The sequence below is a fragment of the Chlorocebus sabaeus genome, chromosome 15 (genome assembly GCF_047675955.1).
Source record: "Chlorocebus sabaeus isolate Y175 chromosome 15, mChlSab1.0.hap1, whole genome shotgun sequence".
Lineage (NCBI taxonomy): Eukaryota > Metazoa > Chordata > Mammalia > Primates > Cercopithecidae > Chlorocebus > Chlorocebus sabaeus.
Genome location: NC_132918.1, coordinates 24,185,077 through 24,191,845, shown reverse-complemented (window position 1 = coordinate 24,191,845; position 6,769 = coordinate 24,185,077).

Here is a 6,769-nt window from a genome sequence, read left to right as displayed (position 1 = left end):
TACTAAATATAATTAGGCAAATAATAATTAATCTTGATATGTCTTAGTACAATCTGTATCTTAACAATGTTTTTCAGTCTGCTCATATTTGGTGATTATATCCACAGCATGATTTTATCTTAAAAAAGAGATTTACTCAGGGCGTATTTCTAAATACATAGAAGCTTATTTTGTTGGCCATGAAAAAACATCAGTATAATTTACTGCCTCCAAGTAACTGTTTTATTCCTGACTTCCTCTTTAAACCCAATTATGGTACTTTAGCTGTTTTCTGTATCATCATTGTTCTGAAGTCAGATTTTTGGCTCTGTTTAAATGATGAACATGACATAAAACATATAGATTAGTGTTACAAATCCCCAGAAACATAACTGGAAAGGACAACTTATTTACAGGCCTCACAAAGTATTCTGCAGATAGACAACCATATCTAACTGATTTTTATGGACAAATTGTTAAAACTATGTCTACATGAACTTTGTAAATTTAAATCAGTAGTCACAGAAAAGGCATGTAAAGCTGTGTGATGATTGTGTCGACTTAACTGAGTAAATGAATGCCCTAATAGCTGGGAAAACTTTTTTTTCTTGGTCTGTCCAGAAGAGATCAGCATTTGAATCAGTAGACTGAGTAGCTCTCACCAATATGGGCAGGTGTCATCTAATCCCTTGAAGCCTCACCTAGAGAACAAGAAGACAGAGAAAGAGCGAATTTTCTCTCTTTTCTTGAGCTGAGACATTAATCTTCCCATCCTCTGCTCATCTTCTGCTCCTGGTTCTTGATTCTTGGACATATATCTTCCCCACTCAATTGTCGAGCCTTCGACCTTGGACTGGAAATTACACCATTGATCAGTTCTTCTGGATCTCTGGCCTTCATATTTAGACTGAATTACACCAACAGCTTTCCTGGCTCTCTAGCATGCAGATAGCATATTGTGGGAATTAGCCTCCATAGCCTTGAAAACCAGTTTCCATAACAAATTACATCTTCTCCATCTCTACATATCTTGTTGGTTTTCTTTCTCTGGAGAACCTTGACTAATATGAGATCTCAAGAGAGAATATGCATTTCTGTCTTACCTATTTCATTAAGTTTTGCGGAAAAAATCACATGGAGTAATACACAGACGTCTTGTTATGATATTGCCAAAAGTTTCCTTTATCACCTACCCCATCTCTTATCCTATAGATATTTTATGATTTTCACATCTTTCTAAAACACAGAAGTATACATATTGAAAACCACTTATAAACTATTTCTGGATTTAAAAAGAAGAATCAAATTGATATTACAAAATAATGTATAACAAAAACACTGCATATAACCCACTGTAACTTGCAACTGAATAGATATTATTATTAAAAGAAAATTGATAGATGTAAATGCTTGTTGGAAAAGAAACAAAATTGTAAACGGTGAAGAATCCCATGCAAGATCTAAAGAAAAGAATGATGAAGAAAACCAAGAGAAAATATCACATTAGGAATTGTAGTAATGAGAAGAGAAATTAGTAAAACAGAAGATGGGGAAATGACAATGGGAGCACCAAAAGCAGAACTGAGTTCTTTGAAATATTCCTATCAAATATCTGGGAATAAATATAACAAAATATACACTTTGTATGATAAATATTTTACAGTTTTATTAAATTCATCAACAGATGACCTCTTCTCCCCCAAATAGGAAACTATATCTTGTTTACACATGGGAAATCTCAGGCCTGCAAGATGTTCAGTCTCTATTTGTTACACAATTTCAAATAAAATTTCCTCCAAAATTTTTAACAAACCTGAAAATTCACTTGAAAAGTTATGAAAAGTAATGAGCCCAAAATAGTCAATATATTTTTAGAGAAGAAAAATAAAGAAAAATTAATTTGTCTCATTTGATATATTTAATAATGCACTTCAATGATTAAAATTATATAGCATTTGGATATATTGCATTTGGATAGTGATAAATAACTTTGTAGAAGAGAATAGAGATTCTGTATCCTCAGTTGTATATAAGGATATATTATCTGGTATATTAGAGGGATATTAGAACATGACCTATGTAATAAGTGAAATGAAACAATTGTTCATCATATAGAAAGTATTTTGATTAAATTTCTACTTTACAAACCATACACAAACGTATTTCCGCATGAATATGAGACCTATGTATGAAAAACATAAGGACCAGATTATGACTAGGCAAATTTTCATGGTCCAAAGTAGAATAGCATGTAATAATCAAGAATGAAGATAAACATCAATACCAAAGAGTTAAGAGAAAACATCGACATGTGGAATGGCATGATGTGTTTTTAATACATTTTAAGTACATACTAATTTTTGTTTTGTTTACCACTGCATATGCATTTGGTTGGATGAATATAATGTTTGGATAGTTGTTATATATGGAGAGATAACATATTTGTAATATATCTATACTATTTATTGAACTTCTTGAAGCTTGACTCCTCACCACAACCGATAGAAAATTTTGAATTTTAAATGTATTTGTATGTTCATTAACAGTTTTGTCTTTTTCCCCATAGTTATGGGTTTTAAAATGAGAAGAAGGACCATGTCCAGTTCATCACCCACTAGTGCTCAGCCCTAACAGTGCAACTCTGGTGTTCATTAAATAATTATTGAATGAATAAATCCCTATATTGTATACTCCCAATCACAATTATCTTTTTCTAATAATTGTATACTTATTATTTAAAAATTATCTTTGAACGTTCATTTATAAGATTTATATATTCTGAAAAATTATTCCACTCCGTTTCAGTTTAATCTTAATGTATTTTTCTTCTATTATAGTTTTTTATTTAAAATAGTAGTATGTGATTATTTTCTCTCTCTAGTGTGAAATAGAGAATTAATAATTATAAATTACTAAAGTTACTAAAAGGTATAAATACCTTTATATGTTTAATTTAATCATTATTCTCCCTTCTTTATACAGTACGTTCATGCTATAAAATAGGAATTTGTTGACTCCATTTTGTGTTCTATTACTGTATATTTTCTTCTTTATATATCACACTATATTTGGATTTCCATGTTTTGTGTTGAGGGTTTTTTATTTTTGGTAACCATATAATATGAACTTTTTTTTTTCAGCCTTTATTTTAATTTCTGGGGTACATGTGCAGTGTGTCCAGGTTTGTTACAAAGGTAAACGTGTGCCATAGTGGCTTGCGGCACAGATCAACTCATCACCTAGTTATTAAGCCCAGAACCCATTAGCTATTTTTCTGGATGCTCCCCCTTCCCCTGCTCCCCCAAAAGGCCCCACTGTGTGTTGTTCCCCCACAATGTGTTCATGTTCCATGTGTTCTCATTGCTCAGCTCCCACTTATAAGTGAGACCATGCAGTTTGATTTTCTGTTCCTGCATTAGATTCCTGAGAATAATGGTATCCATTTCCATTTATGTCCCTGCAAAGGACATGATATCATTTCTTTTCATGGCTGCATGCTGATCCATGGTATATATATACCACATTTTCTTAATCCAGTCTATCGTTAATGGGCATTTGGGTTGATTCTATGTCTTTGCTACTGTGAATAGTGCTGCAATGAACATACATATGCATGTATCGTTGTAATAGAATAATTTATATTCCTTTGGGTATAAACCCAGTAATGGGATTGGTGGGTCAAATGGTATTTCTGCCTCTAGATCTTTGAGGAATCACCACACTGTCTTCCACAATGGTTGAACTAATTTAAACTCCCACCAACAATGTAAGTGTTCCTTTTTCTCCGCAATTTCACCAACATCTGTTGTTTCTTGACTTTGGACCTTTATATTTTTCTAGATGAACTGTCATTTAAAAAAAAAAAAACATAATAGTATATCCATCCATTAGAATTTGGCTTATAAAAAAGCAACAGAAAACCAACTCATATTAGCTTAAGACAGCATGGGTTTTATTTTTCTTACGTAAGGAATCCGGAGGTACACGACCATGAAAGGAAACTAAAAAGTGAAGGTGTTTTTAGTCTGCCATATTGCAACACTGAATATAATTTGTATTTTGTTAGTAAGGAAAAGGCCAAATTTGCATAGTATAGAAAACTATTAATATTTACCATTGTGTAGTATTTTTAAAAGTTCCATCAGTTAATTTCATTAATTAAGGAAAAGTGTCTTCTTATAAGTAAAATGGATATCTCTCAATTTATTTATCCATGTACCTAAAAGTTAATGTAAAACAATTATGATGTATTTTAAAATATGATTTATATCTTATGTATTTTTGTATGTCTTTAGTTAACTTTTCACTAATTGGCAATAATTTGCAAATATATGACCAGAAAAATATTTTTATTATTTTTTTTGGAGATGGAGTCTCACTCTGTTGCCCAGGCAGGAGTGCAGTGGCACGATCTCAGCTGACTGCAACCTCCACCTCCTGGGTTCAAGTGATTCTCCTGCCTCAGCCTCTCGAGTAGCTGGGATTACAGGTGCATACCTCCACACCCAGCTAATTTTGTATTTTTAGCAGAGCTGGGATTTCACCATGTTAGCCAGCCTTGTCTCAAACTCCTGACCTCAAGTGATCTGCCTGCCACGGCCTCCCAAAGTGCTGAGATTACAGGTGTGAGCCACTGCACCCTGCCAATATTTTTATTTTTATTGCTAAGCATATTCTGTTTCCCAAAGCACAAATTGTAATGCCAATAGTGATTAGTCTTATTTCTATTTTCCTCCTTTTCATCTGCCTAAAAAAAATAGGCATATTTTTAAGCTTAGTTATACTCAGTGCTTAAGTCAATTAAACATCTGAAAAGGCTGGGGTAGGTAGTCACAGAAAACAAAATGGATGCACTTAGAGTAAATACCTTATGGTTGCTTACATGTTAATTTTCTCATATCACAATCCTATATTTGAATTTATAAAAGGGACCTAATTTTGTTTGATTTTGTGAATTTACGAAGATAAAATTCACCTTGCTAATTTCCTGGCACATAATACCTACTATATAAAAATTTGGTACTTGTTTGACTATATTAACAAAGTATACAGTATATCTATTCTTTTTCTTAAAACTTCTTTCAATGTAAATTGTACCTCTTTCTCTAAGAATTTCATTGTTAAAAAGAGAAAGCACACTTAAAAAATGCTCCTTATCACTGGGGATATTTTTTGAAGTCATTCATCTATTATAGGTGGTTATCTACTACAGGGATTCGTCAGTACCTTTCCCCAGGGTATTTTCTCAGCCAGCTTTATTTCAACTGGATGCACTCATGGAAGCAATTTATCTGCAGGTTGAGCATATCTCTTTTATCTAAGGGAGGCAAAAGAAAATCTGGAACATCAAATTCAGAAAGACATTCCTGAATTAGTTAGACACGCACCTAAGGTGATTATGTCAATGGTTGTAGTCATGAAATACAATGGCAAAGGGAGACTTCATGGAATGTATACGTGCACGTAGGCATTGGTAATCATGGCTCCAATCAAAACCTTACTGTTTTCGCTTAGAGGAAGATTTGTATAAAATTTTAATATACCACACACAATCTTAGTAACAGCTGATTATTTATGACATTTTAGAGGTAGATCATTAGCAGTGTTTTGAGAGCTACTTTAATCAGAATTTAAGCTTTTACTTAAATTTTACAATATTTAATGGGGCTCAATTTCTGTAATCGAAGACTTGAAGTACATTTATCTGGGAGACTTCCGGTATATGCCTGTTTTCTCTGTATAATTATTAATAACGCAAGCTTTCACTCTAAGATATTTAATGACCAATTACATAAGCCCCTACTGATGGTAAAAGGAAGTCAATGAGAAATACTATAACATATTTCTATGTGACAGAAAACAAATATGAACTCATAGTAATATATTTTTGTGTAATGATATGGCTATTAACGATTTATATATATTCAAGAGAAAAAAAAAACAGTATCCTTTTTTTTGGGAGATCACTCTGTAAACAAAGAAAGATCTTCAAAATCTCACTGGCATGATTACTTTTCATCATATTTTCTTAAATTACCAAGGCATTTCATCACCTGTTAAGATAAAGCAGTTCATAGTATCAGCCTGGCACAGAGAGGATTTATTGACTGTGTAGTCTGGAATGTTACATAGTGATGAACATAAACCCTGCTTCTTGCCACTCACACTTCACCTTACAGTGTTGCAGCTGTGCTTAGCAACAGAATGCCAGATGGCACGGAGACATCAATTGATTACTACTCAAGAACAATGTCACTTATCAGAACAGATGACAGATAAATTGACAAAGACAAGGCTATGTTTGCAAGCCTGAATAAAGAAGCACTTTAAGTAGATTTATGGTTGCATTTTAAAACATATACTCTTTGGAAACTGTTGTCTAAGGATAAAGCAACAAACAATTATATGCACATTCATGCTTTGCTAGAATCTTTTTTTAATGCTTAGATTTCTGTACTGGTCTACACATGTAGAAGATAATATAACATATCAAAGCTCTTTGTTGTATGCTATTGCAAACACCAAATTATCTAAACTGTGTTTTAAAAATGCATTCTTAACTATCTTTTTGTGCTGATCAGTTAACATTACAAACTTGGGCTGGAGAGAAAAGCAGTAGAAAAACTGCCTAAAGAATTCTGGAATTCACAAGCTGTCAGCATGAGTTATCTGTTCACAAAGAATGGCTTTTATGAGTAAGCCTTGTTTTTGTAGAAGACATTTATTATCACATTTGGCATCACTTTATGTAGCATATCTTGGATTGTTTGCACTCAAATCTTGGCTGTGC